Here is a 27693-nt window from a genome sequence, read left to right as displayed (position 1 = left end):
CAATAATGTACGGGGGCTGAGCAGAGGATGAGTCCTGGAAAGATTTGTAGCCTGCTTGGATGAAATCAGGCTGTTTATGACTGAAAAGGAACAAGAATATCCACAGCTCATTGATATGGCCTGGCTTACCAACCTCATGTTTTCTACGGATTTTACAGCACACTTCAATGTACTGAACGAAAAACTGCAAGGTTTAGGGAAAACAGCAGAAAGGATGTTTTGTGACATCAGAACATTTGAGAGAAAACTGCAGGTTTTTGAGAGAGACCTTGAAACTGGGCAGCTGAAATATTTTCCAAGTCTAAAAATGCATTTGGAAAATTCTACAACATTTACGGACAATCCTACAAGCCATCAGGAAATCTATAAGGAATTTTCTAGCATTGTAGCAGCTGCAAAGGAGAATTTTAGGAACAAATTTTTACAGATCCGTAAGATGGAGACAACCTTGTGTTTTCTTACTTCTCCAGATAAAAACCAAATTTGAAGAACTTGATATTTTCTGCTTACACTGGTTAGATTTTGGAAATCTGGAAATGGAGCTATTGCAATTTCAAGACAACTGTATCTGGAAAAATAAATTCTATGACCTGAGTGCAACACTGGAGAAAATAGAATGTGAAGGGATGACAAAGGACAGCACAGTTGGTAGTTCTGAAAATGAAATCCTTCAAGTGTGGAATTCTCTGCCAAATAATTTTAAGCACTTGGGCTTGCTCTTTTTACTTTGTTTGGGTCATCTTATGCTTGTGAGCAGCTGTTTTCAGCTTTGAATTATATCAAATCTGATACCAGAAACAGACTGACAGATGACCTGAGTGCTGCATGTGTTGTTCTCAAACTAACGGCATATGAGCCAAGGTTTGACAAAATATCAGCATGCACACAACATCAAAAATCACTTTAATTGTGCAAATGCATGCCAAGTTCAGTATCCCTTATCAAAAAATACATGCATATAATTATTTTAAAAGTTTGTATAAATTACCTAGCTTCAGACTATGTGTACACTGTATTACTTTAATATTTTTCCATTTACTAGAGTTAATAGTTATTTTTCAATTAAAAAGTGTTTGTATCATTGTAGATTCTGTTATTGTGTTTTTCTTTTAAGACAAAAGGTGTTGATTAGTTCAAACAACTGTATGAGTTTTTTTCTCTAAACTAAAACCTCAGTATTCAGGTTTAATTGCAGTGTTGGCACTTTGAAAGAAATAATTTGGTTTTATGTTACCGTTTGGGCACTTAGTCTCAAAAAGGTTCACCATCACTGATCTAGGGCTTGGATCCACTCTTCATGCTGCACCAAAGGTATTCCTCTGTAGCCAAGGAGGTTTCAGCTTTCAACATCCCATTCATTTTTGAAAAGCTGTATTTTTAAAAATAAATTTGTGCATCTAAATAAATCTGCTGGTTTCCATGCACTTATGTTAGATATTTTCCCTTTGTCATAAAAACATAGGAGGGAATGAAAAGGATGTAAGAAGAGAAACCTATGGGGATACTTTACAAAAATGTATGGCAAGATGATGGAAGAGCTCTGCATAACTCTATGAGGACAGAGACATGGTGCCTCCATTCCTTGTCTCTCCCTTTCTTATAAATCATTCTGCCTACATGTTTTCTTCTTTCTTCTACAGAGTTGGAGGGTGGAATGAGAAAGTAGAGAAAACTGGAACTGTCCATAATACAGTAGTACTAATCACCTAGTACTAATAGCCTCATAATACATCAGAAAATCCATGATCCTAATCCATTTTACTTTCCACCAGGCCATAAGAAGGGAGTCCAGGTATCTTTGCCATCAGAATTAAAATAGAGGGATTATTTCACCTGAAGACACATCTTCAAAGAGCCAGTCCTGGAAATACGTTAAACATCTTCAAAAGTAATTAGTAAAGCCACTTCAAGAGCAGGGGGAAAGTTTAAAACTTTGCATATTTAAGATGTTAAATATGGACCTCCCTGATTGCTGTGCTGAAAATGGTTAGCCTACTTGTGGCAAAAAAAAAAAACATCATTAAGGTCACCACCAAAAATTCTCCCAGACTCAGAAAAGACAGATTCAGTCACTTACTCAGTGTGAGTAACTGGAATGAGCAATAGAACAACCTATCTAATCCTAGAAATCTGAAACATACTATGAACTCTGGTTTGCATACGGGAATACAGTTGCAGTAGAGTAAATGGGAAAGATGTATATCTCATCCCAGCACTTTGCCTTGGCTCCTTCTGAATGCCCTTTAGCCCCCTTCCCCATTGCAGTGACCTCTGAGATCCTTCCCAAATTTGGCCCTTGCTCTCCACCACAAGCCTGTTAAAATGAGCAAATGTTCATGAGGGGTGTTTAAAGCAAATAAGAGCACCAAGAGTTGGCTTTATGTCCAGTAGCCACCATGTTATGTTTTATGATTTCATTTAACTGGGGTCTGAAAGACATTATATTTATAGAAACACAGAGTGGAGATCATACAGAGAGAATATGCTTAAGCTGCAGCCTGGATAATGCAGGGTGGAACTCTTTCTTCCCATAACCTAGGCATCTGTTAATTGTAGCTCAAAATTATCATGACTTTCTTAACATTTTTGAGTTATGGTCCAATTATGGACACTTTGGTATTTTCGCACCTATTGCTGCCAAGTGTCTACTTATTCAGTACCTATTTGGCAGTGGAGAATTGTACCTACATACAGCATACTCTAATTTCTAACCTTAACTACAGACAAGAATTCCAGATGCTGACATAGTTGTTGTTTAGTTGTGTCCGACTCTTCATGACCCCATGGACCAGAGCACGCCAGGCCCTCCTATCTTCCACTGCTTCCCGGAGTTGTGTCAAATTCATTCTGGTAGCTTCGGTGATGCTGTCCAACCATCTCATCCTCTGTCGTCCCCTTCTCCTCTTGCCTTCACACTTTCCCAACATCAAGGTCTTTTCCAAGGAGTCTTCTCTTCTCATGAGATGGCCAAAGTACTGGAGCCTCAGCTTCAGGATCTGTCCTTGCAGTGAGCACTCAGGGTTGATTTCCTTTAGAATGTATAGGTTTGTTCTCCTTGCAGTCCAGGGGACTCTCAAGAGCCTCCTCCAGCACCACAATTCAAAGGCATCAATTCTTCGGCGGTCAACTTTCTTTTTTTTAGTTTGCTGTCCTCCACACAGTCAAAGGGTTTTGCATAGTCAATGAAGCAGAAGTAGATATTTTTCTGGAACTCTCTGGCTTTCTCCATAATCCAGCACATGTTACCAATCTGGTCTCTAGTTCCTGTGCCACTTCAAAATCCAGCTTTTACTTCTGGGAGTTCTCGGTCCACATACTGCTGATGCCTACCTTGGAGGATTTTGAGCATAACCTTGCTAGCGTGTGAAATGAGTACAATTGTATGACAGTTGGAGCATTCTTTGGCACTGCCCTTCTTTCTGATTGGGATGTAGACTGATCATTTCCAATCCTCTGGCCACTGCTGAGTTTTCCAAACTTGCTGGCATATTGAGTGTAGCACCTTAACAGTGTCATCTTTTAAGATTTTAAATAGTTCAACTGGAATGCCATCACCTCCACTGGCCATGTTGTTAGCCATACTTTCTAAGGCCCACTTGACTTCACTCTCCAGGATGTCTGGTTCAAGGTCAGCAACCACACTAGCTGGGCTGTCCAGGACATATAGATCTTTCTGGTATAATTCCTCTGTGTATACTTGCCATCTTTTCTTGATGTCTTCTGCTTCTGTAAGGTCCCTCCCATTTTTGTCCTTGATCATGTCTATCTTTGCACAAAATGTTCCTTTAATAGCTCCAATTTTCTTGAACAGATCTCTGGTTTTTCCCTTTCTATTATTTTCCTCTATTTCTTTGCATTGTTCATTTAAGAAGGCCCTCTTGTCTCTCCTTGCTATTCTTTGGAAGTTTGCATTCAGTTTTCTGTAACTTTCCCTATTTCCCTTGCATTTTGTTTCCCTTCTCTTCTCTGCTATTTGTAAGGCCTCGTTGGACAGCCACTTTGCTTTCTTGCATTTCCTTTTCTTTGGGATGGTTTTTGTTGCTGCCTCCTGTACAATGTTACAAGCCTCCATCCATAGTTCTTCAGGCACTGGAATAATTCCTTCTAGAATTTTTTGCCGAATTGGGTCTGTGTACTCTCATACTATTTATATATTACATATTCCAAAAACAGTCAAATAATCCATACTACAAAAGCACTCATATGATGAGTGAATGGGAACCAAACTCTGAGCTGAGTAGCAATTTTAATGAATTGCTGAAATCTTACATGCAAAACAAGCTTTCAAACTCTTCTTCAAGGCCATGACAGGTGAAAAATTCTCGCCTTTGCCGACATAATTATGCATATGACTGACTTTAATGAAAATCAGCCTCTGAAAGTGCACTTACATGGAAGTGGGTTAGGTAGTGGTGTAGAAGAAAGGGAGAGGAAGAATGAGCTTCCAAATCAGTCGTATTCTTTGCAATTGTCATTGTTTTATATTTGCTTCCTCAGAGCATCCCAAATCAGTGATGACTAGCATCCCTGTTGTGGATTAAAAATACAGCTGCCTAAACTTGTTTCCAAGCTTTTCAAGGTTTGCAAATTAAGTCTCTCTGTTCTTGCTTTCTCCATATAGAGAGTGAAGGATCCAAAGAGGAGAAACTCATACAGATCCATAACCTGTACAAGTGAACAAGAACCCCAATTTTCTAAGGCTGTTGCTTGTATGTAGAGCTTACATATGAACAGGAGCTTCTCCTCTTTGGACCCATTGCTCTTCATATAGAGAAAGTGATGACACTTAGTAACTACTCTCTAAGCTGTTGATATCAACCAGGTTAGTAATGATGAAATAGGGCTATTACTATTGACTTTGCAGAGCACTATATAAATTAAAATGCTCAGAATTGTGGGGGACAAATTAGCTCCTGGGCTTTCAGGGGGGGGAAAGCTGCTGGATGGTGCTGGTTGCATTCTGATACTTGTTATCTGAAATGTGAGCTTGACTTGCATAACCAATACAGATGCCTGAACTCCATGTGGCTTTCCAATGAACAGACACATTTAGGACTTTGTTAGAATCGTCACTATTAAAATGGGCTTGTATTACTATTAGTGCCACCTGATAAAATTATTAAAGATTGGCAGAGCCACATTAATGCATACATAACTGAAGACAAACCCTTGAGACTTTGAAGGTGGGGGAAGCATTGCATCAACATCCACTGAAAGAACGTATCAGTATTCCCAACAGGGATGCTTTTCAATCAAATGACCAGTTCTATCTCAGACTTACAGAAAATTCAGCATAGGTTAGATAAGAAGCAACAATGGATATGAGAGTAAAGCCAAGGGACTTATCTTTTTCCTCCTGGCAGCAGACAAAATGAGGAGGGGTGCACGTGAAGCCTCATGTCAATTTTGACTTTTCAGGGGTTTTTCAGGCAGAGAACACTCAGAAGTGCTTTGCTATTCCCTTCTTCTAGGGTCCCCCCCCCGGGGACTGTGCAGCTTACCCATGACTACCCAGGCTGGCTGTTCTCCCAGAAAGCATAGTGGGAAATCAAACTTCCAATCTCTGGCTCTGCAGCTATTTACCAAAACCACTGAGCTATCTAGAATTTGGCAAGCTGCATCGATAGGGAAAAATACAAGTACAAAGTAAGAGGCAATTGTATCAAAAAGTGGATTTTAAATAAACTAGATGTAGCTTTTTTTCTTTTTTTAATACAGTCAAAACTGATGGATACCACCATAAAGATCTTGGGAAGGACAGTTTAGGGTGAAACATATTAAGGTATTTTTGATCACTTTCTCTAGCTCATATTTCAATTCAGGTTATGGTGAATGTTATGTTTTATTTGTTGGTTTGTCTTTTTCTTTGCATATTACTTGCAATCAATGAAATATTTTTTTAAAAAAACCTGGATTTTGTAAACTAGCTTCAAAATAATGGTGGAGCTGGAACTAATCACTAAATCTTTCAGTTTAACATCTGTTGTGTTAAGGATTTGCAAGGTCAGTCATTTTGGAATTGGAATGAACATGGAAAGATTGTAATACAATGGCTAAAATTCTGATGCTGAGCATAGTAATTCACACTAGGAATAGGCCCATTGCATCAGTGAGGATTAGCAAGTCAACTCCTCCATAAGTTCAATAGATCCAATGGGCCACCTGTAACTGTGACTTACTCTGACAATGTTTTAATCTGCACTCCACTATCCTTCTCTTACTTATCTATTTTTGAAAGAATAAACATACATGAATGAGAAGTCAGTGATCATTGATCACATCTTCTTCGTGTACAAGATATACTGTACACTACCAAGAGTAACAAGCTACTTGAGTTTTGGAGAAGATTACCAGAGAGCTACTGAAGGCAACAATATAGTGATGCGTTCACTTCCTCAAAAAATATTTTGTATGTTGTATTATATGTTTTCCATGTTCATTCAAGCTCCAAAACGCTGAAAATTGCAGCTCCTTGAGCAGTTAAACAGATGCATGATTTAGCCATCATGAATATCACCTGAAATCCCTGTTGAAATCAGTTCCCACTCCACTGCTATATGAAACCTGGATGGCTGTCAGTGCCAGTGATGGACAAGATTAGCTGGTGGTTATTATGCTCCTGAAGCAACCATATAAATATGACTCTGTATCCAGCTGCCCACCAGACCCATGCAATTAAAAGTGATATGGTATAACCCAGGCAGAGCATTTAAAACCATTTCTTCCTTTCATCCAATGAACGAACAATAATGCTTTATTTCATCACAGTATAGAACCTGAAGGTAGGGTGATTTTATGCACTGCTGTGCATTCCAAAGTGGAATTGTGGCATTTATTTTCTAATACACCAACCATGAAAATACTACATCTTTGTGTAGAATGGAACTTCCTCTAAATGCCATTTTAATTTGTGGAGCAGATTTTTGGATCAGATTTTTCAGATCAGGCAGCGGACCTTGCTTACAAGAGTTTTGAGCAAAACAATACTTACACCTGAGCATGGCACTTAAGAAAATAAAATCCTAAAGAGAACATTCTGTGAACTTTACAAACTCGAAATGTTTCAGGTCTTCCAATGAAAACAAGGTGCAAGTTGGCAAGATGGGCATAAACAGGAATAGCAGCTCCCTTTTAAATAAATAAATAAGATTTTTTTTAAAATTGCCAGTGTGATTTCTTTGTAGCAATGAGTATGATAATTCACAAAGTAATAGAGTCAGATTTCTCCAGATCTCATTAGCCCTGCCCTAGTCACTTCTTAGGGTTGTTTAACTTCAGTCAATATATTGTACAAACATACAAGTGTCCTGAGGTGTGTTTATGAAAACACTACAAAAAAGCAAGAAGGAGCACCACTATGCCCAAGATCACAGGAAACATTTCTCCATGATAGAATGTGACTGGAATTTAAGATTTCGTCCCCCCCCCCCCCCGTTCTCCTCCTACAGCTTCTGTCTTGTGAAACCTTTCTTTCAAAAACACAATTATGTTGTTGTTGTTTAGTCATCTCCGACTCTTTGTGACCCCATGGACCAGAGCACGCCAGGCCCTCCTGTCTTCCACTGCCTCCCGGAGCTGGGCCAAATTCATGTTGGTTGCTTTGATGACACTGCCCAACCATCTCATCCTCTGTTGTCCCCTTCTCCTCTTGCCCTCACACTTTCCTAACATCGGGGTCTTTTCCAGGGAGTCTTCTCTTCTAATGAGATGGCCAAAGTACTGGAGCCTCAGCTTCAGGATTTGTCCTTCCAGTGAGCACTCAGGCTTGATTTCCTTTAGAATGTATAGGTTTGTTCTCCTTGCAGTCCAAGGGACTCTCAGGAGTCTCCTCCAGCACCACAATTCAAAAGCATCAATTCTTCGGCGGTCAGCCTTCCTTATGGTCCAGCTCTCACTTCCGTACATCACTACAGGAAAAACCATAGCTTTGACTATTCGGACTTTTGTCAGCAAGGTGATGTCTCTGCTTTTTAAGATGCTGTCGAGGTTTGTCATCGCTTTCCTCCCAAGAAGCAGGCGTCTTTTAATTTTGTGGCTGCTGTCACCATCTGCAGTGATCATGAAGCCCAAGAAAGTAAAATCTGTCACTACCTCCATATCCTCCCCTTCTATTTGCCAGGACCTGATGGGACCAGTGGCCATGATCTTAGTTTTTTGATGTTGAGCTTCAGACCATTTTTTGCGCTCTCCTCTTTCACCCTCATTACAAGGTTCCTTAATTCCTCCTCACTTTCTGCCATCAGAGTGGTATCATCTGCATATCTGAGGTTGTTGATATTTCTTCCGGCAATCTTAATTCCGGTTTGGGATTCACGCAGTCCAGCCTTTCGCATGATGTATTCTGCCTATAAGTTAAATAAGCAGGGGGACAATATACAGCCTTGTCATACTCCTTTCAATATATTTATTAGATTATCCACATCTTGCTGACATGTCTTCTTTTCCTTGAAGAAAAGAATAGTTTGTTTTATTAATGTCTGGACTGAAATACTCAATGTGAGTAAACTATATAGATAACCTAGCACAAACATGAAATGAGTTGAACCACTCAAGTGTAAATAGTTCCCGTTTATTTTCAGGACATTTCTCTTTATCCAAGGTGTTCTCTACCTGCTTTCTAAGGTAGAGTAAATGGGACCTGATGCCTTCTATTCTTCCTCCTACCATATTCTGGCTACATCCTGCTTTGTGGACCTCCCCTCATCAGACAGGCATATATAAATATACTGTGGTTTATATATATATATGAACAGTATATAAATATGCTTACTCTAGGATGCTTTGAGTCTCTCTCTTTTTTAAAAGAAAAAGTCATCTTTGAAATTGAAATACTTACTGCTACCACTAAAAATAATGAGAAGCGAAGCACATAGGAGAATTTATGAACATTCTAGCCTGAAGTGGTACTATTATACAGCATTAGAGCACAACATATACCAGACCTTCTCCAAGAGCTGTCACATCAAATTGATTCCCAAAAGTATCAAACTCCAAGGAATGGTAAAATCATCCTGGCAGTTTTCAGAAATTGAAGAGTTCCCCCTCTGCTGCAGCCCCCAAAGGCATCTCAAGGGATCCCTGGAGCCTTCAAAGGGTGGAGGGGTGGAGGAAGAGATTCAGAAATTTTTAATTCCCATAAAATGGCTATGGCTAATGACATTATTAGTCTTACATGCTATAACTTTACACTATTGGATTTTGACCATTGAGGGCTTACAATTTCATTTTATGTATAATGAGTATCATTTTTCTAGTTATTTTTCAAAGTTAACTTTTAAAAAGCATTTTCAGATCATTTTAGAGGACTTCTTCCAGCTGTGTGCCATTCCTCAGTGGAAAGGGAATATTGTTTTGTTCCTTCTTTGTAATAACTGTTGTCAATGGATTTAGTGAGCTTGTAGAACACACTGTTCAGCATGTTTGAGAGCTGTGAAAAACATCAATCTTTTCACTGTGCTTATTAATGTCAGCTCTAACACAGAATATTTATATTCTTTAAGCAAAGTCAATGTGTTACTCTATTTTGTCTTCCACACCAAAGCCATTCCATTAATAACAGAGATAGACTGGTGTGGTATGACTCCTGCTTCACGATACTCTGCTTGCTTGCTTGCTTGCTTGCTTGCTTGCTTGCTTGCTTGCCTGCCTGCCTGCCTGCCTGCCTGCCTGCCTGCCTGCCTGCCTGCCTGCCTGCCTGCTTGCCTGCTTGCTTGCTTGCTTGCTTGCTTGCTTGCTTGCTTGCTTGCTTGCTTGCTTGCTTGCTTGCTTGCTTGCTTGCTCTCATTGTTACGCGATATACTGTGCAAAAAGTCAATTGAAGCCAAACTATCTAAATGTCTAGTGTCTTCAGGAAAATGCACTCTTCAGATTGGTAATAACTCTCATAATTCCTGCCCTAAACAGTTTGTTTATGGTATCATTAGACTTTTTTTTAAAAAAAGAAACTTAGATGAGGAAACTCACAAATCAGGTCAAAAAGGAAGGATACTTAATATTTCTCTTAGGCCACCAAAATATTCAAGAAAAAAAAGGATTAGAATGGAATGGAAAAAAGCTAGAATAGAACAGAACTGCAGAGGTACTTCTTCATAAAGATCAATGCCAAAAACAGTGAGTTATGAATGAAGCAGAGCAAAGGTTAATAGAGTTTTGTCAAGAGAACAAGCTGGTCATCACAAACACTCTTTTCCAACAACACAAGAGGCAACTGTACATATGGAAATCACCAGATGGGCAATACCAAAATCAGATTGATTATATTCTCTGCAGCCAAAGATGGAGAAGCTCTATACAGTCAGCAAAAACAAGATCTGCAGCTGATTGTGGCTCTGATCATCAGTTTTTTATAGCAAAACTCAAGCTTAAACTGAAGAAACTAGGAAAAGCCACTGGGCTAGTCAGGTATAATCTAAACCAAATCCCTTATGAATACACAGTGGAAGTGAACAACAGATTTAAGGAACTAGATTTGGTGGACAGAGTACTTGAAGAACTATGGACGGAGGCTCGTAACATTGTACAGGAGGCAGCAACAAAAACCATCCCAAAGAAAAGGAAAGGCAAGAAAGCAAACTAGCTGTCCAGCGAGGCCTTACAAATAGCAGAGAAGAGAAGGGAAACAAAATGCAAGGGCAGTAGAGAAAGTTACTGAAAATTCAATACAAACTTCCAAAGAATAGCAAGGAGAGACAAGAGGGCCTTCGTAAATGAACAGTGCAAAGAAATAGAGGAAAATAATAGAAAGGGAAAAACCAGAGATCTGTTCAAGAAAATTGGAGATATTAAAAGAACATTTTGTGCAAAAATGGACATGATCAAGGACAAAAATGGGAGGGACCTTACAGAAGCAGAAGACATCAAGAAGAGGTGGCAAGAATACACAGAGGAATTATACCAGAAAGATCTGGATGTCCCAGACAACCCAGCTAGTGCAGTTGGTGACCTTGAGCCAGGCATCCTGGAGAGTGAGGTCAAGTGGGACTTAGAAAGCATGGCTAACAACATGGCCAGTGGAGGTGATGGCATTCCAGTTGAACTATTTAAAATCTTAAAAGATGGCACTGTTAAGGTGCTACATTCAATATGCCAGCAAGTTTGGAAAACTCAGCAGTGGCCAGAGGATTGGAAAGGATCAGTCTACATCCCAATCTCAAAGAAGGGCAGTGCCAAAGAATGCTCCAACTACTGTCCAATTGCACTCATTTCACATGCTAGAAAGGTTATGCTCAAATCCTCCAAGGTAGGCTTCAGCAGTATGTGGACCGAGAACTCCCAGAAGTACAAGCTGGATTTCGAAGTGGCAGAGGAACTAGAGACCAAATTGCTAACATGTGCTGGATTGCGGAGAAAGCCAGAGAGTTCCAGAAAAACATCTACTTCTGCTTCACTGACTATGCAAAACCCTTTGACTGTGTGGATCACAACAAACTATGGCAAGTCCTTAAAGAAATGGGAGTGCCTGACCACCTTATCTATCTCCTGAGAAACCTATATGTGGGACAGGAAGCAACAGTTAGAACTGGACATGGAACAACTGATTGGTTCAAAATTGGGAAAGGAGTACGACAAGGCTGTATATTGCCTCCCTGCTTATTTAACTTATATGCAGAATACATTATGCGAAAGGAAGGACTGGGTGAATCCCAAACCAGAATTAAAATTGCCGGAAGAAATATCAACAACCTCAGATATGCAGATGATACCACTCTAATGGCAGAAAGTGAGGAGGAATTAAGGCACCTCGTAATTAGGGTAAAAGAGAAGAGCACAAAAATGGTCTGAAGCTCAACATCAAAAGAACTAAGACCATGGCCACTGGTCCCATCACGTCCTAGCAAATGGAAGGGGAAATTTGGAGGCAGTGACAGATTTTCCTTCTTGGGCTCCATGATCACTACAGATGGTGACAGCAGCCACGTAATTAAAAGACTCCTGCTTCTTCGGAGGAAAGCGATGACAAACCTGGACAGCATCTTAAAAAGCAGAGACATCACCTTACTGACAAAGGTCCGCATAGTCAAAGCTATGGTTTTTCCAGTAGTGATGTATGGAAGTGAGAGATGTACCATAAAGAAGGCTGACCACTGAAGAATTGATGGTTTTGAATTGTAGTGCTGAGGAGATTCTTGAGAGTCCCTTGGACTGCAAGGAGAACAAATCTATCCATTTTGCAGGAAATCAACCCTGAGTGCTCACTGGAAGGACAAATCCTGAAGCTGAGGCTCCAGTACTTTGGCCATCTCATGAGAAGAGAGGACTCCCTGGAAAAGCCCCTTGTCTTGGGAAAGTGTGAATGCAAGAGGAGAAAGGGACGACAGAGGATGAGATGGTTGGGCAGCGTCATTGAAGCTACCAACATGAATTTGACCCATCTCTAGGAGGCAGTGGCAGAGAGGAGGGCATGCTCTAGTCCATGGGTCACGAAGAGTCAGACACGGCTTAACGACAAAACAACAATTTGTTGTTTAGCTTTGCTTTGTTTTGTTTCTGTTAGAAAGGGGAAGGAGGAGCAAGGCACTCTCCTTTAGTGCTTGCAAATACTGCCTGAGAGTAACAGCTTTTGCTCATCCTTTCCTGAAAACAACAGCAGCTAGTTCCCACTACACATCTAGCTGCAGTACAGATATAGGTTCTATACATATACTGTATAGGATGCAGTCATTGGCTCAGCTTAATTCATAAAGATAACAGAGGCAGGAGCAACAGATACGGTCCTACTTCTTATTCTCTTCTAGTTTGCTACAGTTTAACACAGTTCATTAATATTAACGGGGCACAAGGATACACTAACAAGTGTTGACAAAGCACATGTATGTGTGAAGCAATTTCAACACATAAGGATTTCTTATTCCACTTGAATTCAGCTGTTTTCAATTTACACTGCTTTCCTTGTTTATCTTGTGGAACAACCTCAAAACGGAGAAGATGTCAGCCAATGTTAAATTAGTGGGAAGCCTTCCTTGGCAAAAGACTGGTGCCTTGCACATCTTTTTAGCAAAGTGTGTGTGTGTGTGTGTGTTTGTGTGTGTGATAGTGATAGATATAATACAACTAGGGCTTGACTGGACAAGATGTAGAGAAAATTCAAGAATTATAAAAGCATTTGGGGCAATGTCAGTAGACTAAGTTGTATAAGCTTTTAGATCGGCTTAGAGTGCTTAAATTAGTGCACTGTAAACCTTTTGAACAGTTTAAAACTAAGCTGGTCTTTGGAGCAATGTAAGCAGTTTAAAATACCCACTGGTTTTAACATCCAAGCCAGGTTAACTAGCACTGGGGGCTTAAAGCAGAGGCAGTCAAAAATTCTATAACAAGGTCTTGCATGGGGGCAGGAGGGGGAGAAATCCCATGTCTTTAAGAAGCAGTTTACCCTGGAGACATTTCATGGTTTCTCTTTATGGCTCCAGTTTGATAGACTTTTTTTTTTTTTTTTTTGGAATAATATTAGTGTCAGTGAAACTGATTGAATCTGGAGAATATTGCTTTCAAGTCAGTTACAGCCGATGATCACTGCAACTGGTGGAGCTCAGCCAAAGGAGACCAACTACATCGAGTTCATGGCCTGCCTACCTCCCTTGCAAGGTCAAAATACATTCCACAGTGAACTAAACTGAACAGTGCCCTAACATGGTTCAGAAGGTATGGTTACTGTCACAGTTTGTACTGTGCTAAGAGAAAAGACTGCAGAGCTTTCAGAAATGTAGTGTATGTGGTCTTTCAGATGAAAGTAAAGTGCAATCTTGAAAAGGCTTATTCATGTATATGCTAAACACACACACACAGAGAGAGAGAGAGAGAGAGAGAGAGAGAGAGACCCACACACATACATCCAGCCATTTCATGCATTCACTTAGGCTGCAACTACACTGACAAGCCAAACCGTTCCAATTCGGCTTTGCTGTGATTTGATTCGCAGCCTGCATTCTGCCTGAATTCACAAACAGTGATCACACAGGGATGACGGGTTGATTCAGGAGTTCAGTGTCCACACTGGAGGCAACGCTATTTGCATTTCAGCCCACAACCCCCTTCTTTCCTTCCTTCCTTTGGACTCTGCCAGTCCTTTTATAGTTTACTGTCAAGCTGCTTGGTTTCAAAGGGGTTTTACAGTGTTCCAGAAAAGGTGGCAGCATTACAAAGTTCTTCTTGACATGTACAGAAATACCACATATCACAGGAATGTCTTTTATTTTGTATGGGTTATTTCGGGTTTGTCTAACTTTAAAAAAATCTTGTCGAGAGCCGATCTACAAAACCAGTGATGATAAGGTGATATAGAATGAGGGGAAAGGTGTTGCCTCAGTCTAGAACATCAAACCTCAATTGCATATGTGACCAAAAACACTACCCACAAAAACACACCCTCTCTTTACAAGCACAAATCAATTGATCACACAGGAAGAAGTCCATTCAAATAGTTCTGGCTTGAAAAAAAAAGTAGAGATACCTAACAACAGAGGGGGGAAACCTTGTTGGGAGCAAAAAGGGTTGGTTAGACCAATTCTTATCAGCCTTTGTATTGTGTGATTTTAAAAAATCAAACTGACTAGTAGTACAGCAGCAGCCCCCTTCACGAATTGCTGCCTTGTCGTGGCGAAGGGGCTTGAGTAACTCAGGGAAGCTATGGGCTATGCCGTGCAGGGACACCCAAGGCGGACAGGACATAGTGGAGAGTTCTGACTAAACGCGATCCACCTGAAGCAAGAACTGGCAAGCCACTCCAGTATCTTTGCCAAGAATACTCCATGAACAGAAACAAAAGGCTAAAAGATATGATGCTGGAAGATGGGACCCTCAGGTCGGAAGGCATCCAACATGTTACTGAGAAAGAACAGAGGACAAGTACAAGTAGCTGCAGAGCTAATGAAGTGGTTGGGCCAAAGCCGAAAGGACGCTCAGCTGTGGATGCACCTGGAAGTGAAAGGAAAGTCTGATGCTGCAAAGAAAAATACTGCATAGGAACCTGGAATGTAAGATCTATGAACCTTGGTAAGCTAGATGTGTTCAAACAGGAGATGGCAAGAATAAACATTGACACCCAGGACATCAGTGAACTAAAATGGACAGGAATGAGAGAATTTAATTCAGATGATTACCATATCTACTATTGTGGGCCAGAATACCATAGAAGAAATGGAGTAGCCCTCATAGTCAACAAAAGAGTGGGAAAAGCTGTAATGGGATAGAATCTCAAAAATGATAGAATGATTTCAATATGAGTCCAAGGCAGACCTTTGAACATCACAGCCATCCAAGTTTATGCGCCAACCACCAATGCTGAGGAAACTGAAATTAAGCAATTTTATGAAGACTTACAACACCTTCTAGAACTGACACCAAAGAAAGATGTTCTTCTCATTATAGGGGATTGGAATGCAATAGTAGGGAGTCAAGAGATAAAAGGAACAACAGGGAAGTTTGGCCTTGGAGTTCAAAACGAAGCAGGGCAAAGGCTAATCGAGTTTTGTCAAGAGAACAAGCTGGTCATCACAAACACTCTTTTCCAACAACACAAGAGGCGACTCTACACATGGAAATCACCAGATGGGCAATACCGAAATCAGATTGATTAAACTCTCTGTAGCCAAAGATGGAGAAGCTCAATACAGTCAGCAAAAACAAGACCTGGAGCTGATTGTGGCTCTGATCATCAGCTTCTCATAGCAAAATTCAAGCTTAAACTGAAGAGAGTAGGAAAAACCACTGGGCTAGTCAGGTATAATCTAAACCACATGCCTTATGAATACACAGTGGAAGTGAAGAACAGATTTAAGGAACTCGATTTGGTGGACAGAGTGCCTGAAGAACTTTGGGTAGAGGCTCGTAACATTGTACAGGAGGCAGCAACAAAAACCATCCCAAAGAAAAGGAAATGCAAGAAAGCAAAGTGGCTGTCCAACGAGGCCTTACAAATAGCAGAGAGGAGAAGGGAAACAAAATGCAAGGGAGATAGGGAAAGTTACAGAAAACTGAATGCAGACTTCCAAAGAATAGCAAGAAGAGACAAGAGGGCCTTCTTAAATGAACAATGTAAAGAAATAGAAGAAAATAATAGAAAAGGAAAAACCAGAGATCTGTTCAGGAAAATTGGAGATATTAGAGGAACATTTTGTGCAAAGATGAACATGATAAAGGACAAAAATGGGAGAGACCTCACAGAAGCAAAAGACATCAAGAAAAGGCAGCAAGAATACACAGAGGAATTATACCAGAAAGATTTGGATATCCCAGACAACCCAGATAATGTGGTTGCTGACCTTGAACCAGACATCCTGGAGAGTGAAGTCAAGTGGGCCTTAGAAAGCTTGGCTAACAACAAGGCCAGTGGAGGTGATGCCATTCCAGTCAAACTATTTAAAATCTTAAAAGATGACGCTGTTAAGGTGCTACATTCAATATGCCAGCAAGTTAGGAAAACTCAACAGTGGCCAGAGGACTGGAAAAGATCAGTCTACATCCCAATTCCAAAGAAGGGCAGTGCGAAAGAGTGCTCCAACTACCGTACAATTGTACTCATTTCACACGCTAGCAAGGTTATGCTCAAAATCCTCCAGCAGTATGTGGCTTCAGCAGTATGTGGACCGAGAACTCCCAGAAGTACAAGCTGGATTCTGAAGGGGCAGAGGAACTAGAAACCAAATTCCTAACATGCGCTGGATTATAGAGAAAACCAGAGAGTTCCAGAAAATCATCTACTTCTGCTTCATTGACTATGCAAAAGCCTTTGACTCTGTGGACCACAGCAAACTATGGCAAGTCCTTAAAGAAATGGGAGTGCCTCACCACCTTATCTGTCTCCTGAGAAACCTATAAGTGGGACAGGAAGCAACAGTTAGAACTGGATATTGAACAACTGGTTGGTTCAAAATTGGGAAAGGAGTACGACAAGGCTGTATATTGCCTTGAGGAGAGTGCAAAAAATGTTCTGAATCTCAACATCAAAAAAACTAAGATCATGGCCACTGGTCCCATCACGTCCTGGGAAGTAGAAGGGGAAGATATGGAGGCAGTGACAGATTTTACTTTCTTGGGCTCCATGATCACTACAGATGGAGACAGCAGCCACAAAATTAAAAGACGCCTGCTTCTTGGGAAGAATGTGATGACAAACCTTGACAGCATCCTAAAAAGCAGAGACATCATCTTGCCAACAAAAGTCCGAATAGTCAAAGCTATTGTTTTCCCTGTAGTGACGTATGGAAGTGAGAGCTGGACCATAAAGAAAGCTGACCGCCGAAGAATTGATGCCTTTGAATTGTGGTGCTGGAGGAGGCTCTTGAGACTCCCCTGGACTGCAAGGAGAACAAACCTATCCATTTTGCAGGAAATCAACCCTGAGTGCTCACTGGAAGGACAGATCCTGAAGCTGAGGCTCCAGTACTTTGGACATCACATGAGAAGAGAAGACTCCTTGGAAAAGACCTTGATGTTAGGAAAGTGTGAAGGAAAGAGGAGAAGGGGACGACAGAGGATGAGATGGTTGGACAGTATCACCAAAGCTACCAGAATGAATTTGACACAACTCCGGGAAGCAGTGGAAGATAGGAGGGCCTGGTGTGCTCTGGTCCATGGGGTCACGAAGAGTCAGACACAACTAAATGACTAAACAACGACGACAGCAGCAGCAGCAGCAAATCCCACATGTTTGATCACGTAGTCACAAGCTCAGTTACACAGAGACAGAGAATACATGCCTTAGCCTGCCTTAAGGGAATCCAGGCTGCCCTTTTTACACGGCATGGCTGCAGAGGCCTGATGGAGACCTCGGCAGCAGTTACGTATTAAGGTAAGGGGGTGATGGTGGGAGAGGAGTGGGGGCTAAGGTAGGGAAAGGAAGTGAGTGTGGGTGTAGGCTGTTAGGGTGGTTGGCTATGTCGGGAGTGGCTGCCTATGAGCTTTTGATCAGCTGATCAATGACTGGTAAGCAGAATGGGCTTCTGTGCTGTGTGGTAAACTCTCCTGCGGGGACCCAACTTGTTGGTGAATAATTCAGATGTCCAATATCCAATCTTCACCAAAGTTGGCAGGCTTGTTGGAGAAAGACATAGGAAGCTCTGTTGGGATTCTGGATTCCCTAAATACCTGGAGGGAACTTTCCTGAGGTGTCCTCTTTGTGACTATATAACTCGGCTGTCTGATCCAATGTTCACCAACCTTCCAGGAGTTATGGAAATGCATCTGAGGAAGCTTTCCTTCAAATTTCCTCTAGGTCATTGGGAGCCACTGTTATAGCTGTTTAAAGTGCAGATGAATCAACAGAACAATCCATCAATTCATTGAAGAATATTTGTATATTTGTATTCGCTGATCCGTTAATCTTGACTAATAACAGATCAAAATGAATCTCCATTTTTTAAATTTGTCTCCATCTCTAGTTTAGAATCATGTTCAACAGCAATACTCATCTTGTGGGATGTTGTTGCTACTGAGGTTTGGCTTGGTTTGCAGGGGAAGGTTATTTTCCTGCCCTCAGGTATGTCAATGGGGATTTCCTGTGGTAAAAATTAGCACATTTCAAGTGGGCCCAGTAAACATTGCCATGGTTTACTATTTGGCCAAGTTTCAGCACAACAAGGAAGAGGAGGGGAGAATCAACCCTTCCAAGCACCCACTGAGCCTCTTTTCCTAAAGATGGCCCATATGATCACACTCACGTACTCTGGCAGCTATACAACTGCACAGGAGAAATTTACAGAGGAGATAAGTAGAAACCTTCTTCTACAGGTTTTAATTTTAATTGTAATTGATATATTGTTTTTGTAGATTGTTTTTGTTTTAATTGTACTAGTTTTTAGTGTGCTGGTTTTAACTGAATTGTTTTAATTGATGTTGGAAGCTGCCCGGAGACTCTTGCAGAGTGTAGGCGGCATACAAGTCAAATAGATTAAAGTAAGTAAGTAAGTAAGTAAGTAAGTAAGTAAGTAAGTAAGTAAGTAAGTAAGTAAGTAAGTAAGTAAGTAAGTAAGTAAGTAAGTAAATAAATAAATAAATAAATAAATAAATAAATAAATAAATAAATAAATAAATAAATATCTGTCCCTCACTAAGAATTGTGGCCTCAAACAATAATTTTTGCAAGTATACCTAGTTGAGCACCCTCAAAAGTACAGAAGCTGGATCAAGCTCTCTACAATTGTCCACTAGTAGCAACTGGAATTTGAGGATATACTGCCTTTGAAAGGGGAGGTTCTATTAGCAATTAGTCCCTCCATTTCTTATGTGGTTTTTGTCTACCAACCAATCTCCATCCTCATCCGTCAAACTTTTTTTTTACTTCATGAAGACGTGGAACAGAGTAGACAAATTCCAGCTTTTTAATAGAAAGTATGTAGCTCCATGTCATCTGCATGTGTTTTGTGATGTTATCTGAGACATCATCCCACTTCTCACATCTCTGTATTGGTAGTTCACTGAGATTTTCCAGTGGTGCAAATCAGCACATATCAAATGGGCCTAGTGAACTATTGAGATTACTTCTTATTCTTACTGCATTACATAGTTTGGATTCTAAGTCATATAAACTTCCATGAATTTAAATTTGAAGTATAAATAGCATCTTGCAAAAGTTTGCAGTTAATGAAAAATGTGCAGTACCTCTCAGAAGTCATCTTGTAGATAACATACACATTAATTGGTAGATATGGGCTGAAATCCTCGTTGCTATGTAAAAAAATATAACTTTTGGAGGCAAATTGCCTCATGTTAAGAAATCCCTGGCAACATTTTCTTTTGCATTCTGAATCATGTGTATATTAAAATACGTGCTTTTTCCAGAGTTGTTCCCCTATTTATCACCCTTTAGTCATAGTATGTAATGACACTTCTGATTATTTTGGTTTTTGAAAAGAAATAATACAATGTGGACTCTGGTCAGGTGTGTGATAAATTATGTCACTGTACTTTCAGGATATTTCCCTGTTCTGTCAGAATGCAGATACAACAGGTAAAAAAGTTTTACTACTAGCTCTCATAGTAAAACAAATACAGAAGGCAATAGAGGAGGCAAATGTGTTTTGTTTGGTCTCAACTGATATAGCCACCTGCCAAATTGTTATTGTTGTTGTTGTATGCTGTCAAGTCATAACTGACATATAGTGACCCAAACAGGGATTTCAAGGTAACTGGGATATTTAAGGAGTGGTTTTATCAGTTCCACCCCGTGAGTTCCCAGGGCTGAGCGGGAATTCAAACCTTGGTCTCCAAAGTACTAGTCCATCACCAACCAAATAGGACTGAATGATTCCTTCCATCTGCTTCTTAATTCTACAGCATGACTGTCAAAAGTTAAGGAGGTGCTCTGAGAAAGGCTTGGCAAAGTGAAAACGTCTTGGCTTTTCTTTGATGCAAGAAGGAGGCTGTCTGTTGTCTCAGCTGCCATCCAGCTGAAATTGGATGAATTTCAGTGTATTGCACAATCAAAACACTCAACAACTATATATTTTTGGCATTCTTATAACCCCCCCCAAAAAAAAAAATCAAATATGGGCAGCAGAAAACCTTCTTCTTGGTGGGTGGAAGCATGCAGCTGAATATATAGTACCATCTTGTGCATGTTTATTCAAAGCTAAGCTCAGCTGTTTCCAATGGAGCTTATTCTCAAATATGTGTATATAGGATTAACTATACTAACAACACTTTTTTGTCATTCACTCTGTAATTACAGTATCCTTTGTGCATTAAACTGTGTGGATGCTTGTTTATGAAACTTTGTGCCGTGATAAATGCATCTGAAAATCACATTTCATTCAGAAGTCTATAAACAACTTTCTATGATTCAGCTGAATTCCACCACATCATATTCTTGGGGATGGCACAGGGAGAGAGCGCGAAAGAGAGAGATTTCTTTACCTTGTCCCCATCATCCCCTCGAAAAATGTTCCACAAAGTTTCCTTATAATGAAAACTTACTGATTTAATTATTCTCTCTCTGCCTCACCCCTTCTCCTGCTGTAGTTGCCTTTGATAAACCTGTGAATTGACGAAGGCCTTGGTTGTAGTTAAAAGCCTGTACTTGAGTCATGTGTGGGCTCTTGGAAAATTGAAAAAGAGCCATACAAACAAACTAATCAGAAAAAACCAAACTCTGTTGGGAATAGGCGAATTCAGTGGTTCTATCTAAAAGCTTATTATGAATACAAAATGTGACATTAATAGAAACATAAGAAGCAACAATTTAGGCAGAGTAGGGAGTCTAAAGCAATTCTATCAGGCAAGACCTGGAATAATAATAATAATAATAATAATAATAATAATAATAATAATAATAATAATAATAATAATAATAATAATAATAATAATAATAATAATAATAATAATAATAATAATAATAATAATAATAATAACAACAACAATAGGAACATCAGGTAGATGTCATAAAATGACAAAGTCATGATCTTGTGGCATTTCCAGATTCATACTGATAAACGTAACACACCAGACGTAGTAGTAATAGAATGAAGAAATGTCTGGATCATTGACACTACAATTCCAGGAGATGCCAAAGTTTAAAATAAAGAATTGGAAAAACTAACAAAATACAGAGATCTGGCAATTGAAACATCTTGCTTGTAGATGAAAAACACTTTAATGGTCCCCTGTAGTCATTGGGACTTTGGGAACAACATCAAGAAATTTCACACAGTATTATACACAGTTGCAAATCTCAGAATCACACCATCAGAACTACAAAAACTAGCAATATTGGGAACAGCATACATACTGTGCTGGTATTGAACAGATGCTTAGGTTTTGTAATAATACCATAATAATAATCTGTTATATAGTACCAGTCAATGTTTTTATCATTTTGATTGACTATTTTTGACTAATAATAATAATAACTTTTAAAAATAAAGAAGACAAAAACCCTTTTGTTTTTGGTTGTTTTTTTTTTTTGTCTTTTTACAAAAGATTTAATATTTTAAAATTTTTAATTTTAATGTTCATTTTATTTGGCTTTTGCCTGATAGGCTTGTACATACGAACCGGCTACCTCTTTCAAACAGATAGGCAAAATCCTATTGTTCTTTTCTTTGTGCAGTCGTGCAATCAAAGAAATTTTAGTGGCTTTTTATAACTGACTAACAAGGTGCCAGTTATGTGTATGGTCACATAATTAGCTTTGATTAGAATCCAGAACGTCAGCAATTATGTATTATATTATATGCATAACAAAGCTAATAGAATTTTGGCCATACTGTGTTGAAGTTGAGGCTGAATGGAATTCAGCAAGAGTGAGACTGGCACTCCCTTAGCCTGTAACATTGAAATGTGTTATAGCTTTCAAATAGTCAAGAAGATTCCATGTTATTGCAGATGACACTTTCTCTACCGTGCTTTCAGATTCTGTAGTCACATTGTCTACATCAACTACTACTTCAAGAAGAAGGAACAAAATCCCTTCCTATTTAAGTGGCAGGTTTGCTTGGGCTGAAAACTTGTTGCCACTCCAGGCAGGGAGGGAATCAATTTCTCTTCTTTTTAGGGAGTGGATTGCTGCTGACTGCCACTGGAAAGGGCTTTCTCGAGCGTCAGCCATGAACGTCGGCTTCAACTGCATAAATGGAGTGCTGGAACTCTGGCAGGGTTTGCATAGAGAGAAAGAGGAGGCAGGAACATGAGAAAAGAGGTTAAGGAGTCAAAGGGGCTGTTTTAGTATATCTGTGTGGTGGTCTTATAATGGTTCGTTAAGTACTGCTCAGTTATTGAGTGACTACATAAATTACAAACCGAAATCAAATAATGTTTATTGAAGTTACAGGATGTGTATCAGGAGGCCACCTGCAGCTGCTTAGGCAACCATTTTGCATTTAAACAGGGTAGAAAGAGATATCAATTGATATATCTACCTGCCAAACGGGACCTAATAATTCCTTCCATCTGCTTCTGAATTTTGCAGCATGACTGTCAAAAGTTAAGGAGGTGCCCTGAGGAAAGGCTTGGCAAAGTGAACGCTTCTTGGCTTTCCTTTGATGCAAGAAGGAGGCTGTCTGTCATCTCAGCTGCTCAACTTTCTTTCCACCCATGAGGAAGGTCCTGCAACCCAGTATCCATATGACACGAGGAGGAAATGACTATCAACAGAATCAAAACCGGACACAAATCCTGTCTTTCTTTTATTTTTTTACACAACTGCCAGATGGTGTTGCATTTCTGTTCTGCTCTGCTCTGATTTCTTGGATCTTCTGGAATAGATCTCTGGTTCCCCACCCCCCCCTTTTGTTTGTTCTCCTCTATTTCTTTGCACTGGCTGTTGTAATAGTTCTCTTTGTCTCTACATGACAGTCACTGAAAAATTGCATTCAGGATTCTGACCCTACTTCTGCCATCTTTTACTTTTGCTTTTCATCTGTCATTTGCAATTTTAAGTTTTTCTTCTGTCATCCATCTAGCTTTTTCTTTTCTTTTTACTACAGGAATTGTCTTTTTGCTTTCCTCCCTGATAATATCTCTGGTTTCACTGCACAGTTCTTTGGGATCACAGTCAGATTAGACTAGTAACGTAAATCTGTTCTTTATGTGGACTTTAAATTCATCAGGAAAATTGTTTAGATTATATTTTGGCATTACAGTTCTTTTATTTATTTATTTATTTATTTATTCATTCATTCATTCATTCATTAGATTTCTACCTCGCCCCCCTAGACAGCGTCTACTTGGGACGGCTTACAAATATCATAAAATATCATAAAAAAACATAAAGACATCATAACATTAAATAATTGAATCAATAAGATGGAATATTCAAGATGGGAATAATAGAAAACAAAAAGATAGGTTTCAAGAACTGACAGGAGGGAAGGCCTGCCTAAAGAGCCAAGTCTTTAAACAGTAATCTTTTATGAAATTATTTCCTACTAATCGAAGCCTTCTGGATTGGAAAGTAGAATAATTCACTCACAGCATTCACAGAAAATTTGTTCAAATATACAAAATGTACTGGCAGAGGAGAAGGTCCTGCTCACATGCAGGCTCTCCAATGAACCATCAACACTGGTTTTCAAGGGTTCCAGCTTGCATAAAGGACCTACATATGAGCAGAAAATTCTCTTCTGCAGATACACTGATCTATCTCTATGAAATGTAAGAATTTTCATCAAGTGATGAAGAATTTCAGCTGGATTTGGGCCTTCTAACTTGTAGAAAGACATACAAATTCAGAGTAAATAAGTACTGTACACATATAAATTAAAACCAGTTTGTCCAATGTATCCTGTACATATGTATCCCTGAATGTTGAGTGAGAGCAAGAGGTGGGGTGAAAGCAGTGTTCTTCTGTGTAGTGTGACAGAAACTTCCCTTGGTACGGCTTCTGGCCACAGTAATAGTGGGTGTGATTACATAGGGAAATAGGTGGCAATATGGACTATTTGTGGAGCAGACCAGTGCAATCTAGTTCCCAGTGATTATACAACATGTGGGAAAATGCACACCAGCCTGACCCCAATCTGTGCCCAATCTAGACCTTTTCCAGGTCTTCTAATTTGGGGGACGAAGCCAAAGCAATTTCCCAACAGATGAGGTTCTTCTGTGCCTTATTGCATCAGTCCCTTCTATTGTTGCCTGTACTACTTGGACATCTGGGCTATTTTTCACAATATTGATTTTGTATCCAGGTACTGGAATGTTGAAGCTGAGGCTCCAATACTTTGGCCATCTCATGAGAAGAGAAGACTCCCTGGAAAAGACCCTGATGTTGGGAAAGTGTGAAGGCAAGGGGACAGCAGAGGATGAGATGGTTGGACAGTGTCCTCAAAGCTACCAACATGAATTTGACTGAACTCTGGGAGACAGTGGAAGACAGGAAGGCCTGGCGTGCTTTGGTCCATGGGGTCATGAAGAGTCGGACATGACTTAATGACTAAACAACAACTGGAATGTTCTTCCTAGGGGCATTTCGAGGCTGGTTGCATCAGTCCACTCTAACCAGATGGGGCAGGTGAATTTTGGTAGGCAGGCCTACTCAGAATTCACTGTTTACACAGGGGAGGTGTTGTTTTGTTTTCGCAGTCTTGATTTTCTGCCTGGAACAGGTACTGTAATGTTGTTCCTGGGGGTGTTTGGGGGCTGGTTGGATTTATCGCACTTAGTCAAACAAGTATCAAGATTTTGGTAAGATTATCCTACTCGGAAGTTGCAATTCCAGGCTGCTGTGTTCCATTCTCAAAGGGCTTTTGTTTTGTTTTGTTTTTTGGAAAATAAAGAGTCAATGAAGGAGTAATACTTTTTAGGTTTGAGGCCTAAAATATTGTTCTGATCTTTTTCCATTGTATCCCACTACTTTTGGCATCAAACTTTCTTTATGAAGTCCCTGTTCTGCCCATTCCATTCTTTTCCTGCTTTTACCTAGTTCCAATTTTTATTGCTTTGATGTTTTGTTATTTATAAAAACACAGAAGGATAAAAGTCTTTAAAATTGAATAATTTTCTACCTACTGCCCACATTGTCCCTTAGGCCCACTGCCTAAATATATATGCAGAGATCCTGTATAATTTAGTGTAGGACGGATGTGGAATCAAATTTATATTTTATCTCTTAAGATCTTGTCTTCAGACCAGTTATATTCCAGTGTAGCTGTTAAGCCATAGCATTCAAATATAATTTCAGAGGGCTGCAGTTGAACCTTGGTGTGGCCTAGTGCAAATTAAATCCTGATTGCACCCTTTAATCTACTGCTAAATTATGTCCTGTGCTTTCACAGTCAGGGGTGGGGTGTATGCTGGGAAAATCAAAAGTAGTGGGAAAGACTAGTAAGAAAGTAAACTGTTCAGCGATACTACAATTGCAGCCTGCTGCTCCTATGTATTTATAGATTGTATATTTAGATTTCTTTTCTGCTTTGTCTGTACAGTAGAGAACAGCCCTTCTCTTGGCTTGGCTGCTTCGCACTTCACATCCACCTTCTTCCTGAATTATTTTGTGACTGAGAAGGACAATGAGGTGAGGAACTTTCCACTGGAGTTGTACCGTAGTCTGTCCTATGCAGTTAAGGGCACTGCACCACGAGACTCCTTTTTTGTAAAAGTAGACACAATGGGTTTGTAGGATATAGTATTTAGTGAACAAAAAGTTCACAGCCACTCGCCATTTGACTGTAGCTCATCCATCCCAAAATCAAAGGAGAACTGGCTGGCAGAGACTATTTGCAGGGAGCAGTTCTGTCCACAGAGTAAAGTCTGCCCACAGGCACAGGCAAAGGTGAGATTCAACCTTCCACTAGGGTTGGACTGTGAAAATGGAAACCTGCCAAGCAATACATATGATTGTTGAAAGAACCTCAGCCATCATGCATATTGCTTGTTAGGTTCCCACAGTTTGACTGCCTACAGAAGCATGGTTTGTGGTTAGAGATGGGCACGAACTGGAAGACTGTGTGATGGGGAGGGATGGAGCAGCGCATGCCAACAGGTCAATAGGTGGGCCAGCGGGGGGGGGGAGGAAGGGAGCAACAACTTATGACAAAAGGGCACGAAGTGCTTCACAACCATCTGTATTTGTGGTGGCAGCACTGATGAGGAGCAGCATACATTTCGATAGGATCCGGTGTCCTTCTCTGGAGCCTGCAAGTATGTATTCCAAATTGTTTCCAGAGTACATTTTCCTCCTTAAGACTCTAGATAGCTTGCAAAGAACTCTGGTTCTCCTGATGGCTTCCAAGGGGGATTCACTTAAACTCTCAACACATTGCCTTATGGCAAGTCACTTTAAAATCTGGGTGGAATTTGTAAAACAATATGTGACATGACAGAAGATGCCCTGAGTTCAAAGGAAAGATGTCAAACAGAAGTGTGGACATATTTTCTTTGGCCAAGCGGTAGAGTGTCCTTGAACATTTGTTTGCTGCATACAGACAAATAAATAGATACAAATCTGATATTAAAAATGGAAGCAATTCAGACTTCAGTGGTAGAACACAAAGAAGTGATCCCTAATGAACATTTTCCTGGGAGCAAGCCTCATTGAATTTAATGAGACTTAATTCTGAGTAGATATGCCTAAGACTGCTCTGCTAGAGGCAGTAAGTCAGATATCATTATTTAATGAAGAATACCGCCACTAAGGACTCCTCCAGATGGAGCACTTGTTTTTCCTGCTTTGTGCGGCTTGATAGCAAATAAGTGTGAAGTCATCTCTCTGCCCATATGAATTTTTAAAAACCCAGTTCTCTTCAAGAAACTAGCAAGAATCATCTTTTAAAATCCTGAGGAACCCTTTCAGAATGATCTCCTCTACTTGGTTTCTTTTTCTCTTTCACTGGTAGATTTAGCGAAAAATCAAAAGTTTCCAAATGGAGTATATCTGTGAAGATTCTTGGTCATCTAAGTGTGGTTATCTGGAAGTTGAGTCATGGCAACTGAGAGACCACTGTTAATAACTGTTAACGACCCATGACAATGGGTGGAGAAGGACTGCAGAAGTGGGATTTTCACTCACCCCCCATCCTTTGTCCATCTAAAGACCCTGATGTTGGGAAAGTGTGACAGCAAGAGGAGAAGGGGATGACAGAGGACCAGATGGTTGGACAGTGTCATCGAAGCTACCAACATGAATTTGACCCAAGTCCAGGAGGCAGTGGAAGACAGGAGGGACTGGCGTGCTCTGGTCCTTGAGATCACAAAGAGTTGGACATGACTTAACAACTAAACAAAAAAATAGAGTCGTGTAAGTTGCAGCAGAAAATTGCTACTAGTTAA

The 27693-nt window shown here is 40.0% G+C and overlaps 1 long non-coding RNA gene across 1 annotated transcript in view; it reads left to right on the top strand.

Annotated features, from left to right (window-relative positions):
- Positions 1-25221, top strand: part of LOC140706785 (uncharacterized) — an 89687-nt gene extending 64466 nt beyond the window's left edge. The window contains exon 2 of the long non-coding RNA XR_012086648.2: positions 22898-25221. This is a non-coding gene — a long non-coding RNA (uncharacterized LOC140706785). The remainder of the gene's footprint in view (positions 1-22897) is intronic.
- The last annotated feature ends 2472 nt before the right edge of the window (positions 25222-27693 follow it).

Source organism: Pogona vitticeps, chromosome 4 (genome assembly GCF_051106095.1).
Source record: "Pogona vitticeps strain Pit_001003342236 chromosome 4, PviZW2.1, whole genome shotgun sequence".
In the NCBI taxonomy this organism is placed as follows: Eukaryota; Metazoa; Chordata; class Lepidosauria; order Squamata; family Agamidae; genus Pogona; species Pogona vitticeps.
This window is presented reverse-complemented; position numbering and strand designations above follow the sequence as displayed.